At 49.3% G+C, this 13769-nt stretch overlaps 1 long non-coding RNA gene across 1 annotated transcript in view; it reads right to left on the reverse strand.

The window, feature by feature from the left end:
* Positions 1–289: 289 nt before the first annotated feature.
* LOC140411586 (uncharacterized) overlaps positions 290–13769 on the reverse strand; it is a 362769-nt gene continuing 349289 nt past the window's right edge. The window contains exons 2-3 of the long non-coding RNA XR_011940879.1: positions 676–809; positions 290–341 (exon numbers count right to left, since the gene is read on the reverse strand). This is a non-coding gene — a long non-coding RNA (uncharacterized lncRNA). The remainder of the gene's footprint in view (positions 342–675; positions 810–13769) is intronic.

Here is a 13769-nt window from a genome sequence, read left to right on the forward strand (position 1 = left end):
CTTTCTAAAAGATAATGTAACTGGGCCGTGACTGTGCACAGCAGAGCCCCCACCCCCAGACCCTGTGCCTGATCACCCCCTCACCCCACCCCACATCTCTCCCCCCGTTTCCCCTGACCCTCCCTTTTCTCTCACCCCCTCTCTTTTTCACTCCTCGCTCCCACCGCCCTCTCTCTTTCTCTCTCCCCCTTTTTCACTCTATCCCTCCACCCTCTCTGTCTTTCTCTGTACGCCTCCCCTTTTCACTTTATCTCCTTCCACCCTCTGTCGTTCTCTCTCCCTCTTTTTCACTCTTGCCCAAAGATTCCTGCTCACATTGCAGTCTTTCAAAATTCAAATTCCTGGGAAAAAGAGGGAGAAAATTAACGAAACCACAGGAAAAGATTGAAACTATTTAATACAGCGAGAGCCCAGGGTCCCCTTTTCACTTTTACAACCCCTCAGCAACATCCGAATAAAAATAAGTCACAGCTTTCAACCAGAGGTTAAAAAAGGTTGAGAAACAATTAATACTCAAAATCTTTTTATTGTCACAATTAGGCTTACTTAATACTGCAATGAAGTTACTGTGAAAATCCCCTTCTCTTGTGTTTCTCGCTGTCTCTCTATCCCTCTTATACATATTTCTGTCTCCCTCCCTCACTCTCTTTGATCCCTCCAATATTAAAATTAAACCTCAGTCAGGGTAATAACCCGGGTGAAGCCTGCGGAACAGGCCTCAGCCAGCGCTCCCTCGGGAAGAATTTACACTCCCTCGTCCTCCTCACTGGATTCCCGACCTCCTTCCAGTTTTCCAAATAAAAATGCCTCTGGAGAAAAAAAGGAGATATCATTGATTATAAAGGCACTAACAGGGACATTTTAATAAAATATACAAAACAGCTCAACAGGAGTCCAACATTTCCAATCTCGAGTCAATCAGTAACATGTCAACACCCAAAATGCACAGCTCAAAACAGACAGATTGACACACACACTGAAGCAGAGGGGTAATGTTTTCAGTGTAATGAGTTTTTGGTTTGTGAACTGAAGTCCCTCAGACACAGATATATCCTCAGTGTCTCTGACATGTGTGGAATGCCTGTCTCAGAGGACAGCTCTCTATTGACATGTAAATGACGGAGAATGTGACTTCAGCTAAACCTTGGCCTTCCCCACACCAGTGTTGTTCACTGAGCAGGCCTGAAAAAATTGGATTAAATGGAATTATTAGACAGGGACGTTCTTATTTTTTCTACCCAAGTGGATAACCTCACATTTATCCACGTTATACTGCATCTGCCATATCTCTCACTCACTCACTCACTCCCCTCCAATAGGATTGAATCCTAATTTACAATAGTATTGGGAAATGATTAGAAACAGTTTGGACTGAGATCTCCTCAGTGACCTGTGTACAGACCCCATCCCCGACGTTCTGTCAGGAATGTCCCCCTCAGTGTGGTTCCTGTGTCTTCTATGGAAGATACTTGTCCTGTCTATGGTTATGTTAATTCAGCAGTCAACACGAGATTCAGCAATGTCCTGTCATTATTTCTGTCTTTGTTTAACATTTGTTTCCCTCTGAATTTCTGACATGTTTGGAATGACCATTCGTCTGTCGCCTTAGGAAGGCTTTCCATAGAATGAGTAAAAACCAGCAAGAAATCACAGAATGTGAGTTAAGCACAACTTCAATTCTGCCTCCATTTTGAGAGAAGATTCCTGGCCAGACAAACAAAGCTCATTGCAAAGTTTCACTTCATATTTTACTTGTTGTTCACAGACAGATTTCTTGAATGAGTTGCTCTATAAATTTGGATTCAATTTCATTTTCTCACACTGTGAGATGTAAAGTTTATTCCTGAAGCAATACACGGTCATCGGCAACAACATCATTTTATTAGACAAGGGGGTTCAATGGGAATTTTCACTGAAATCCTCTGATGTCAATTCCTGAGATTGGACTTTAGAATGAAACAATTTGGATTCAATGAAAACGGTCACTTTGATAACACCAATCTCCTTACTGCCTCACGTCCTGGCACCATCACACCATCACACCCTCATGTCCCCTAACCCTCACATCCTGACCCACTCACGCCCCCGAAACCTCACATCCCGACCCGCTGTGTACCTCTTTCACTGTGTGTGTCCTTCACTGTCTCTGTGTGCCCACCTCTCTCTGTCGCTCTCTGTATCCCGCTCTCCCTCTGTGTCCCTGTCTCTCTCTGTGTCCTCCTATCTCACTCTATCCCTCTCTTTCACTGCGTACCTCTGTCTATCTGTGTCACGTCTCTGTGTCCCTCTCCCTCTGTGTCCCCCTCTCTCTGTCTCTCTCACTGTGTCCCTCTCTCGCTGTGTCCCCCTCTCTCTGTCTCTCTCACTGTGTCCCTCTCTCGCTGTGTCCCCCACACTCTCGCTGCGTCCCTCTCTGTCCCCCACTCACTCTCTGTCCGCCAAACTCTCGGTGTGTCCCTCTCTCTCTCGCTGTGTCCCTAACTCTCTCGCTGTGTCCCTCTCTCTCTAGCTGTGTCCCTCACTCTCTCGCTGTGTCCCTCTCTCCCTTTGTGTCCCCCACACACTCGGTGTGTCCCTCACTCTCTCGCTGTGTCCATCTCTCTCGCTGTGTCCCTCTCACTCTTGCTGTGTCCCTCTCTCACTCGCTGTGTCCTTCTCTCTCTCGCTGTGTCCCTCTCTCTCTCGCTGTGTCCCTCTCTCTCTCGCTGTGTCCCTCACTCTCGCTGTGTCCCTCACACTCTCTGTGTGCCCACCTCTCTCTGCCCCTCTCTGTATCCCTCTCTCCCTCTCTGTCCCTGTCTCTCTCTGTATCCCTCTCTCCCTCTGTGTCCCCGTCTCTCTCTGTGTCCTCCTATCTCACTCTATCCCTCTCTTTCACTGCGTACCTCTGTCTATCTGTGTCACTCTCTCGGTGTCCCTCTCCCTCTGTGTCCCCCTCTCTCTGTGTCCCTCGCTGTGTCCCTCTCTCACTGTGTACCCCTCTCTCTCTGTCCCCCTCACTCTCGCTGTGTACCTTTTTCTCTGTGTGTGTCCCTCACTCTCTCTGTGTGTCCACCTCTCTCTGTCCCTCTCTGTATCCCTCTCTCCCCCTGTGTCCCTGTCTCTCTCTCTGTCCTCCTATCTCACTCTATCCCTTTCTTTCACTGCGTACCTCTTTCTATCTGTGTAACTCTCTCTGTGTCCCTCTCGCTCTATGTGTCCCCCTCTCTCTGTCTCTCTCTCTGTGTCCCTCTCTCGCTGTGCCCACCTCTCTCTCGCTGTGTCCCACTCTGTCCCCCTCTCTCTCTCTCTGTCCCTCGCTCTCTCTGTGTCCCACGCTCACGCTGTGTCCCTCTCTGTCCCCCTCTCACTCTCCATCCGCCACACTCTCGGTGTGCCACCCTCTGTCTCGCTGAGTCCCCCTCTCTCTTGCTGTGTCCCTCTCTCTCTCGCTGTGTCCCTCTCTCTCGCTGTGTCCCTCTCTCTCTCACTGTGTCCCTCGCTCTCTCTGTGTCCCTCGCTCTCTCTGTGTCCCTCGCTCTCTCTGTGTCCCTCGCTCTCACAGTGTCCCTCGCTCTCGCTGTGTCCCTCGCTCTCGCTGTGTCCCTCTCTCTCTCGCCGTGTCCCTCTCTCTCTCACTGTGTCCCTCTCTCTCTCTCGCTGTGTCCCTCGCTCTCTCTCGCTCTGTCCCTCGCTCTCTCTCGCTGTGTCCCTCGCTCTCTCGCGCTGTGTCCCTCGCTCTCTCTCGCTGTGTCCCTCGCCCCCTCTATGTGTCCCTCTCCCTCTATGTGTCCCCCTTTCTCTGGCACCCTCGCTATGTCTTTCTCTCTCTCTGTCCCACTCTCTCTCGCTGTGTCTCTCTCTATCCCACTCTCTCTCTCTGTCCCTCGCTCTCTGTGTTCCTCGCTTTCTCTCGCTGTGTCCCTCGCTCCCTCTATGTGTCCCTCTCCCTCTATGTGTCCCCCTTTCACTGGCACCATCGCTGCGTCCCTCTCTCTCTCTGTCCCACTCTCTCTCGCTGTGTCCCTCTCTCTCTCTGTGTCCCTCGCTCTCTCTTTCCCTCGCTCTAGCTGTGTCCCTCGCTCACTGTGTCCCTCGCTCTCTCTGTGTCCCTCGCTCTCTCTGTGTCACTCGCTCTCTCTGTGTCCCTCGCTCTCACAGTGTCCCTCGCTCTCGCTGTGTCCTTCGCTCTCGCTGTGTCCCTCGCTCTCGATGTGTCTCTCGCTCTCGCTGTGTGCCTCGCTCTCTGTGTCTCTCACTCTCTGTGTCCCTCGCTCTCTGTGTCCCTCGCTCTCTCTGTCCCTCGCTCTCGGTGTCCCTCGCTCTCTGTGTCCCTCGCTCTCTGTGTCCCTCGCTCTAGCTGTGTCCCTCGCTTTCGCTGTGTCCCTCGCACTCGCTGTGTCCCTCTCTCTCTCGCTGTGTCCCTCTCTCTCTCGCTGTGTCCCTCTCTCTCTCGCTGTGTCCCTCGCTCTCTCTCGCTGTGTCCCTCGCTCTCTCTCGCTGTGTCCCTCGCTCTCTCTCGCTGTGTCCCTCGCACTCTCGCGCTGTGTCCCTCGCTCTCTCGCGCTGTGTCCCTCGCTCTCTCTCGCTGTGTCCCTCGCCCCCTCTATGTATCCCTCTCCCTCTATGTGTCCCCCTTTCTCTGGCACCCTCGCTATGTCTTTCTCTCTCTCTGTCCCTTTCTCTCTGGCTGTGTCCCTCTCTCTCTCGTGGTGTACCTCTCTCTCTCGATGTGTCCCTCGCTCTCTCTTGCTGTGTCCCTCGCTCTCTCTTGCTGTGTCCCTCGCTCTCTCTCGCTGTGTCTCTCGCTCTCTCTCGCTGTGTCCCTCGCTCTCTCTCGCTGTGCCCCTCGCTCCCTCTATGTGTCCCTCTCCCTCTATGTGTCCCCCTTTCTCTGGCACCCTCGCTGTTTCCCTGTCTCTCTCTGTATCCCTTTCTCCCTCTGTGTCCCCGTCTCTCTCTGTGTCCCCCTAATCTCACTCTATCCCTCTCTTTCACTGCGTACCTCTGTCTATCTGTTTCACTCTCTGTGTCCGTCTCCCTCTGTGTCCCCCTATCTCTGTCTCGCTCGCTGTGTCCGTCTCTCACTGTGTCCCCCTCTCTCCTACTGTGTCCCTCTCTGTCCCCCCCTGTCTCTGTCCCACTCACTCTCCCTGTGTACCTCTTTCTTTGTGTGTGCCCCTCACTCTCTCTGTGTGCCCACCTCTCTCTGTCCCTCTCTGTATCCCTCTCTCCCCCTGTGTCCCTGTCTCTCTCTCTGTCCTCCTATCTCACTCTATCCCTCTCTTTCACTGCATACCTCTTTCTATCTGTGTCACTCTCTCTGCGTCCCTCTCGCTCTATGTATCCCCCTCTCTCTGTCTCTCTCGCTGTGTCCCTCTCTCGCTGTGTCCACCTCTCTCTCGCTGTGTCCCACGCTGTCCCACTCTCTCTCTCTGTCCCTCGCTCTGTCTATGTCCCTCGCTCTCTCTGTGACCCTCGCTCTCTCTGTGTCCCACGCTCTCGCTGTGTCCCTCTCTCTCTCTCTGTCCGCCGCACTCTCGATGTGTCCCCCTCTGTCTCGCTGTTTCCCCCTCTCTCTCGCTGTGTCCCTAGCTCTAGCTCTGTCCCTCGCTTTCGCTGTGTCCCTCGCTCTCGCTGTGTCCCTCTCTCTCGCTGTGTCCCTCTCTCTCGCTGTGTCCCTCTCTCTCTCGCTGTGTCCCTCTCTCTCTCGCTGTGTCCCTCTCTCTCTCACTGTGTCCCTCGCTCTCGCTGTGTCCCTCGCTCTAGCTGTGTCCCTCGCTTTCGCTGTGTCCCTCGCTCTCGCTGTGTCCCTCTCTCTCGCTGTGTCCCTCTCTCTCGCTGTGTCCCTCTCTCTCTCGCTGTGTCCCTCTGTCTCTCGCTGTGTCCCTCTCTCTCTCGCTGTTTCCCCCTCTCTCTCGCTGTGACCCTCTCTCTCTCGCTGTGTCCCTCGCTCTCGGTCGCTGTGTCCCTCGCTCTCTCTCGCTATGTACCTCGCTCTCTATCGCTGTGTCCCTCGCTCTCTCTCGCTGTGTCCCTCGCTCCCTCTATGTGTCCCTCTCCCTCTATGTGTCCCCCTTTCTCTGGCACCCTCGCTGTGTCCCTCTCTCTCTCTCTGTCCCACTCTCTCTCGCTGTGCCCCTCTCTGTCCCACTCTCTCTCTGTGTCCCTGGCTCTCTCTGTCCCTCGCTTTCTCTCGCTGTGTCCCTCGCTCCCTCTATGTGTCCCTCTCCCTCTATGTGTCCCCTTTCTCTGGCACCATCGCTGCGTCCCTCTCTCTCTCTGTCCCACTCTCTCTCGCTGTGTCCCTCTCTGTTGCGCTGTCTCTCTGTGTCCCTCGCTCTCTGTGTCCCTCGTTCTCTGTGTCCCTCGCTCTAGCTGTGTCCCTCGCTTTCGCTGTGTCCCACTCTCTCTCGCTGTGTCCCTCTCTCTCTCGCTGTGCCCCTCTCTCTCTCTCTCTGTCCCTCTCTCTCTCGCTGTGTCCCTCTCTCTCTCGCTGTGTCCCTCTCTCTCTCTCACTGTGTCCCTCTCTCTCTCGCTGTGTCCCTCGCTCTCTCTCGCTGTGTCCCTCGCTCTCTCGCTGTGTCCCTCGCTCTTTCTCGCTGTGTCCCTCGCTCTCTCTCGCTGTGTCCCTCGCTCCCTCTATGTGTCCCCCTTTCTCTGGCACCCTCGCTGTGTCCCTCTCTCTCTCTGTTTCACTCTATCTCGCTGTGTCCTTCTCTGTCCCACTCTCTCTCTCTGTCCCTCGCTCTCTGTGTCCCTCGCTTTCTCTTGCTGTGTCCCTCGCTCCCTCTATGTGTCCCTCTCTCTCTATGTGTCCCCCTTTCTCTGGCACCCTCGCTGCATCCCTCTCTCTCTCTGTCCCTCTGTCTCTCGCTGTGTCCCTCTCTGTCCCACTCTCTCTCTCTACCCTCGCTCTCTGTGTCCCTCGCTCTCTGTGTCCCTCGCTCTCTGTGCGTCCCTCGCTCTCTGTGCGTCCCCCAGTGTCTGAGTGAGTGTGTATAACAGTGAATGAGTGTGTCATAGAGTGAGTGAGTGTAAGAGTGAGAATCGGTGAGAAATAGTGTGTGTGAGAGTAAGGGTGAGAGTGAGTGAGTACGAGTGAGTGTGTGTAAGTGTGTGTGAACAGTGTGTTTGTATAAGAGTGACTGAGAGTGTAAGAGTGAGCGTGTGAGTGAATGTGAATATGTATGAGTCTGTGGGAGTCAGTGTGTGAGCGTGTCAGTGTGTGTGAGTGATTGGTGTGTGAGTGAGTGATTAGTATGTGAGTGTGAGTGATTGCAAGTGTGGGTGAGTGTGTAAGAGTGAGCGAGTTAATGTGTAAAAGTGAGTGAGTATGTGTGTGTAAAAGTGTGTGCGTATGTAAGAATGTGTGAGTGTGAGTGAGGGTGTGAGTGAGTATGTAAGAGTGAGTGTGAGTATGTAAGATCATGTGTGTGAGTCAGTGTGTAAGAATGAGTGAGTGTTTGTGTAAGGGTGAGTGTAAGAGGAGTGTGTAAGCGTGAGTGAGTGAGTAATTGTGTGTAAGTGAGTGTGAATGATTGTGTCTGCCTGAGAGAGAGTGATTGAGTGTGCAAGAGTGAGTGAGTGTGTGTGAATGTGTAAGAGTGAGTGAACATGTGAGCGTGTGAGTGTATGAGTGAGGATGAGTGTATGAGTATGTGTGAGTGAGTGAGTGTGAGTGAGTCTGAGTGAGAATGTAAGAGTGAGTGTGAGTATGTAAGATCATGTGTGAGTCAGTGTGTAAGAATGAGTGATTGTTTGTGTAAGTGTGAGTGTAAGAGGAGTGTGGAAGCGTGAGGGAGTGAGTAATTGTGTGTAAGTGAGTGTGAATGATTGTGTCTGTGTCTGAGAGAGAGAGTGATTGAGTATGTAAGAGTGAGTGTGTGTGTGAATATGTAAGAGTGAGTGAGCGTGTGAGTGTATGAGTGAGGATGTGAGTGTCTGGGTATGTATGAGTGAGTGAGAGAGTGTGTAAGTGTGAGTGAGTGTGAGTGAGAGAGTGTGTAAGTGAGTGTGAATGAGTGAGTCAGGCTGTGTCTGAGAGAGAGTGATTGAGCGTGTAAGAGTGAGTGTGTGTGTGAATGTGTAAGAGTGAGTGAGCGTCTGAGTATGTATGAGTGAGTGAGTATGAGTGAGTGTGAGTGAGAAAGTGTGTAAGAGTGAGTGAGTGTGAGTGAGTAATTGTGTGTAAGTTAGTGTGAATGAGTGAGTCAGTCTGTGTGTGAGTGAGAGTGAGTGAATTCAAACTGAATTAAAATGACCTCGTGCGAATTTAATTTCACCCTCCATACTTATGTCTCGGCCTAAAACACAGGCTTCATTCCAGAATTAAACCCGCTTCAAGTTAAGGGACTTTAATTCTGGGCAATCGAAATTACTTTACAGTCAATGGATTAATTTTAAAAGTGACCACACTATCGTTAATTTTGTGAATTCTGCAGGCAACCTGTGCACAGGGAGGGCCCAACAAATGATGACCACTTTCAAAATTGAGTTCAGAGTTTCTGATCTGAGATTTCTCTCTCTCTCTCTCTATCAGATTGCAGAGTGAGTTTGTGTTAGTGTGTGGGAGTGAGTGTGTCAGAGTGACGGTGTGTAAGATTCTGTGTGAGAGTGAGTGTGTGAGAGTCAGTGAGTGTGTGAAAGTCAGTATGTAATAATGAGTCTGTGTGTAGGAGTGACTTAGTGAGTGAGTGAGCGTGTGTTAGTGAGTGATTATGTAAGGTTGTTAGTGAGCGTGTAAGAGTGTGCATAAGAGTGTGTAAGTGAGTGTGTAAGAATGAGTTAAATCTAACCCCTCGATTAGATTGCACATTGTATCGCACTGCAGTGTATCTGTAAACGGTGAGTGTGTGTAAGGGTGAGTGTGTCTAAGAGTGAGCGAGTCAGTGTGTGAGTATGTCAATGTGAGTGACTGTGTAAGTGAGTTTGAGTGGGTGAGCGAGTTAGTGTGTAAGAATGAGTGAGTAGGTGAGGAGTGTGCAAGTGTGTGTGTAATAGTGGGCGTGAGTGAGGGTGAGTAAGTGTGTAAGAGTGATTGTGTAAGAGAGAGTGAGTGTGTGAGGGAGTGTGAATGCGAGTGTAGGAGTGTGTGAGTGAATGTGTAAGAGTAAATGTGCAAGTGAGTGAGTGTGTAAGAGGATGAGTGTGTGTGTGTGATTGAATAGGTCAGAGTGAGTGCAGGAGTGTGAGTGAGTGCGAGTGAGTGTTTAAGTGTGAGAGAGTGAGTGTGTGTATGACTGAGTGAGTGACGTGAGTGTGTGAGAGTGAGTGTGTAATAATGAGTGAGTGTGTAGGAATAAGCGAGTTTCAGTGGGGCAGCACGGTAGCCTTGTGGATAGCACAATTGCTTCACAGCTCCAGAGTCCCAGGTTCGATTCCAGCTTGGGTCACTGTCTGTGCGGAGTCTGCACATCCTCCCCGTGTGTGCGTGGGTTTCCTCCGGGTGCTCCGGTTTCCTCCCACAGTCCAAAGATGTGCAGGTTAGGTGGATTGGCCATGATAAATTGCCCTTAGTGTCCAAAATTGCCCTTAGTGTTGAGTGGGGTTACTGGGTTATGGGGAGGTGTTGACCTTGGGTAGGGTGCTCTATCCAAGAGATGGTGCATACTCGATGGGCCGAATGGCCTCCTTCTGCACTGTAAATTCTATGATAATCTAAAATGAGTGTGTATGAGTGAGTAATTGTGTAAGTGTGTGAATGAGTGATTAAGTGTAGGAGTGAGTGTGGAAGAGTAAGTGATTTAGTATGTGAGTGGGTAAGAGAGTGAGTGTGAAAGAGTGAGTCGGTCTGTGTGAATCAGTGTGTGCGAGTGAGTGTGTGATTGAGTGAGCATGAGGTAGTGAGTGTTCGAGTTAGTGAATGAGTGTGAGTGAATGCGAGTTAGAGTGTGTGTCAGGATGTGTGTGTGTGACAGAGACAGTGTGTAATTCATTGAGTGTAAGAGTGAGATTTAGTGAGTGCGAGTGAGAATGCGTGTCCATAGGTGAGTGTAAGAGTAAGAGTGAATGTGTGAAAATGTGTGCATAAGAGTGACTGAGTGTGGAAGTGTGACTGTGTGTAAGAGTGAGTGTGAATGATAGTTAGTATGTGTTAGTGAGAGAGTGGAAGTGTGTGTAGAAGAGTGAGTTTGAATCAGTGAGTGAGCCTGAGTGACTGTGTAAGAGTGAGCGAGTTAGTGTGTGAGTGGGTATGTGAGTGTGAGTAACTGAATGTGTAAGTGAGTGAGTGAATATCTGAGAGTGAGTGTGTGTTAGCATGTGGGAGTGAGTGTGTCAGAGTGAGTGAATGAGTGTGTGAGTGACAGTGTGTGTGAGTGAGTGTGAAGGTGAGTAAGAGTATGTAAGAGTGAGTGTGTGTGAGTGAATGTGTAAGAATGTGTAAGAATGAGCGAGTATGCGAGTGAGTGAGTGTTTAAGTGAGTGAGTGTGGAAGACTGAGGGAGTGTGTAGGAATGAGTGAGTTTCCATGTACAGGTGAGCGTGTAAGAGTGAATGAGGGTGTGTAAGAGTGAGTGTGTGTGAGTGAGTGATTGTGTAAGAGTGAGTGAGTGCGTAAGAGTATATTTCTAAGAGTGTGAGTGAGTGTGTATGAGTGAGTTAAATCTAACCCCTCGATTAGATTCCACTCTGCAACTCACTGCCGGGTATCTGTTATCTATATATATAAACCATTGTGAACCCCTCGATTAGATTCCAGTCTGTAACTCACTCCCGGGTATCTGTTATTCTATATATAAACTATCCTGAACCCTTCGATTAATTCCAGTCTGTAACTCTCTCCCGGGTATCTGTTATACTCTATATAAACTATCCTGAACCCCTCGATTAATTCCAGTCTGTAACTCACTCCCGGGTATCTGTTATTCTATATATAAACCACCCTGAACCCCTCCATTAGATTCCAGTCTGTAACTCACTCCTGGGTATCTGTTATTCTGTATATAATCTATCCCGAAGCCCTCCATTAGATTGCAGTCTGTAATTCATTCCCAGATATCATTTGTTCTATGCATTAATCAACGATATGCCGGACTGGGATGAGGAGGAATTTTGTCACTCAGATGGTGGTTAATCCTGGGAATTCTCTATCCCAGAGGGATGTGGAGACTCCGTCATTGAGCCGGTTCTAGACTGCGATTGATGGATCAACAAGAGGCACGGGGGTAGGGCAGGAACACGGTGTTCAAATGGAAGAATCTCCATGATCATATTGACTGGTGGAGTGAGCTCGAAGGGCTGAATGGTTCAGTCCTGCTCCTATTCTATGTGGTCGGTTATTGCTAATTATTTCTATGTTTATCTATTTAAGATTATCCGGAAAAATTGGATGGAAATTAATTCGGCATCGTTTTTGATTTGGATATTGGAGAAATCATCATTTGGGGTAAGTTCGGGTTATGTTGATAATTCCCTATCTTTTTCAAAAATAAAACCCTTCCTTTGGCCTTTGGAAACATAGCTTCATTCCCTCTACTTGCTGTAAATATCCTGGCAGCTTCTGTTGTGGAAATTGCAGAGGAACATTTATTCCGTTTGTAACCCCGTGCTGTACCTGTCCTGGGAGTGTTTGATGGGGACAGTGTAGAGGCAGCTTTACTCTGTATTTAAGTCTGTGCTGTACCTGTCCTGGGAGTGTTTGATGGGGAGAGTACAGAGGCAGCTTTACTCTGTATCTAACCCCGTGCTGTACGTGTCCTGGGAGTGTGTGATGGGGACAGTGTAGAGGGAGCTTTACTCTGTATCTAACCCCGTGCTGGATCTGTCCTGGGAGTAGTTGATGGGGACAGTGTCGATGCAACTTTACTCTGTATCTACCACCGTGCTGTAGCTGTCCTGGGAGTGTTTGATGGGGTCAGTGTAGAGGGAGCTTTACTCTGTATCTCATCCCGTGCTGTACCTGTCCTGGGAGTGTTTGATGGGGACAGTGTAGAGGGAGCTTTACTCTGCATCTAACCCCGTGCTGTACCTGTCCTTGGAGTGTTTGATGGGGACAGTGTATAGGGAGCTTTACTCTGTATCTGACCTCGTGCTGTACCTATCCTGGGAGTGTTTGATGGGGACAGTGTAGAGGGAGCATTCCTCTGTATCTAACCCAGTGCTGTATCTGTCCTGGGAGTGCTTGATGGGAACAGTGTAGAGGGAGCTTTACTCTGTATCCAAGTACGCATTGTACCTGTCCTGGGAGTGATTGATGGGGACAGCGTAGTTTGAGATTTACTCTGTATCTAACCCAGTGCTATACCTGTCCTGGGAGTGTTTGATGGGGACAGCGTATAGAGAGCTTTACTCTGTATCTAACCCAGTGCTATACCTGTCCTGGGAGTGTTTGATGGGAACAGTGTAGAGGGAGCTTTCCTCTGTATCTAACCCATGCGGTACATGTCCTGGGAGTGTTTAATGGGGACAGTGTAGAGGGAATTTACTCTGTATCCAGGTACGTCTTGTACCTGTCCTGGGAGTGTTTGATGGGGACAGCGTAGAGGGAGCTTTACTCTGTATCTAACCCCGTGCTGTATCTGTCCGTGGAGTGTTTGATGGGAACAGTGTAGAAGGAGCTTTACTCTGTATCTAACCCCACGCGGTACCTGTGCTGGGAGTGTTTGATGGGGAGAGTGTAGAGGGAGCTTTACTCTGTATCTAAGCTCGTGCTGTCCCTGTCCTGGGAGTGTTTGATGGGGACAGTGTCGAGGGAGCTTTACTCTGTATCTGACCCCATGTTGTACCTGTCCTGGGAGTGTTTGATGGGTGTTTAAGAGAAGATTCCTGGCCAGACAAACAAAGCTCATTGCAAAGCTTCACTTCATATTGTACATGTTGTTCACACACAGATTTCTTCAATGGGCTGCTCGATAAATTTGGATACAATTTGTTTTTTTCTCACTGTGAGATGTGAAGTTTATTCCTGAATCAATACAGGGTCGTCGGCAACAACATCATTTTATTAGACAAGGAGGTTCAAAGGGATTTTTCACTGAAATCATCTGATGTCATTTCATGAGATTAGAATTTATAATGAAACAATTTGGATTCAGTGAAAACGGTAAGTTTGATAACCCCAACTGCTTTCTGTTAACTCGCCCCTCACCCTGCTCACCTTGTTTTCAATTTGGGGAATTCTGCAGGCAGCTTGTGCACAGGAAGAGCCCCAAAATGGGGCACTTTCAAAATTAAGTTCAGAGTCTCTGAAGATGGATTTCTTTCTCTCTTTCTAGTTGAACATGTACGAACTGACAGCAGGCATATTGATTGCACAGTAAGATTCCACAATCAGAAATGTGATCATGGTGGAAAATTCTCCCACGTCCCCTGTGGAAGGGATGAATTAACTCCCCCATTCCCATGTTTAAGTTTAAGACTTTTAACTCACGACCTTCAAACATTTTGCAGTCCGTGAGCTACTTTTTAAAAAGGTGTGGTCATTGTTGCTGTGTTTTTTGAAAATATTTTCATTCCGTTGAGGACGGACATAACAACATACAAACAATCAGTCAGTCACAACACAAACACAATACTATTCTCCTCATTTGACATGTATTCCTTTATTTCCATTAAACCTTTCCGCTCTTCCCTCCCCTTACCCACTGGCAACAAACAGATCTGTAAATAGAGACAAGAACAGCTTCCATCTCGTCCAGAAACCCCCATCTGAGCCACAAAGGGCTAACTTTAGTTTCTCAAGATTAAGGAATTCCGCAATATCCTTCAACTATGTCGATATTTTTGGCGGATCTTCTGACTTCCCTTCCAATGAAATTAGCCTCCGGGCGATCAATGTGGCAAAGGCC

This window comes from Scyliorhinus torazame, chromosome 4, assembly GCF_047496885.1.
Source record: "Scyliorhinus torazame isolate Kashiwa2021f chromosome 4, sScyTor2.1, whole genome shotgun sequence".
Classification (NCBI taxonomy): Eukaryota; Metazoa; Chordata; class Chondrichthyes; order Carcharhiniformes; family Scyliorhinidae; genus Scyliorhinus; species Scyliorhinus torazame.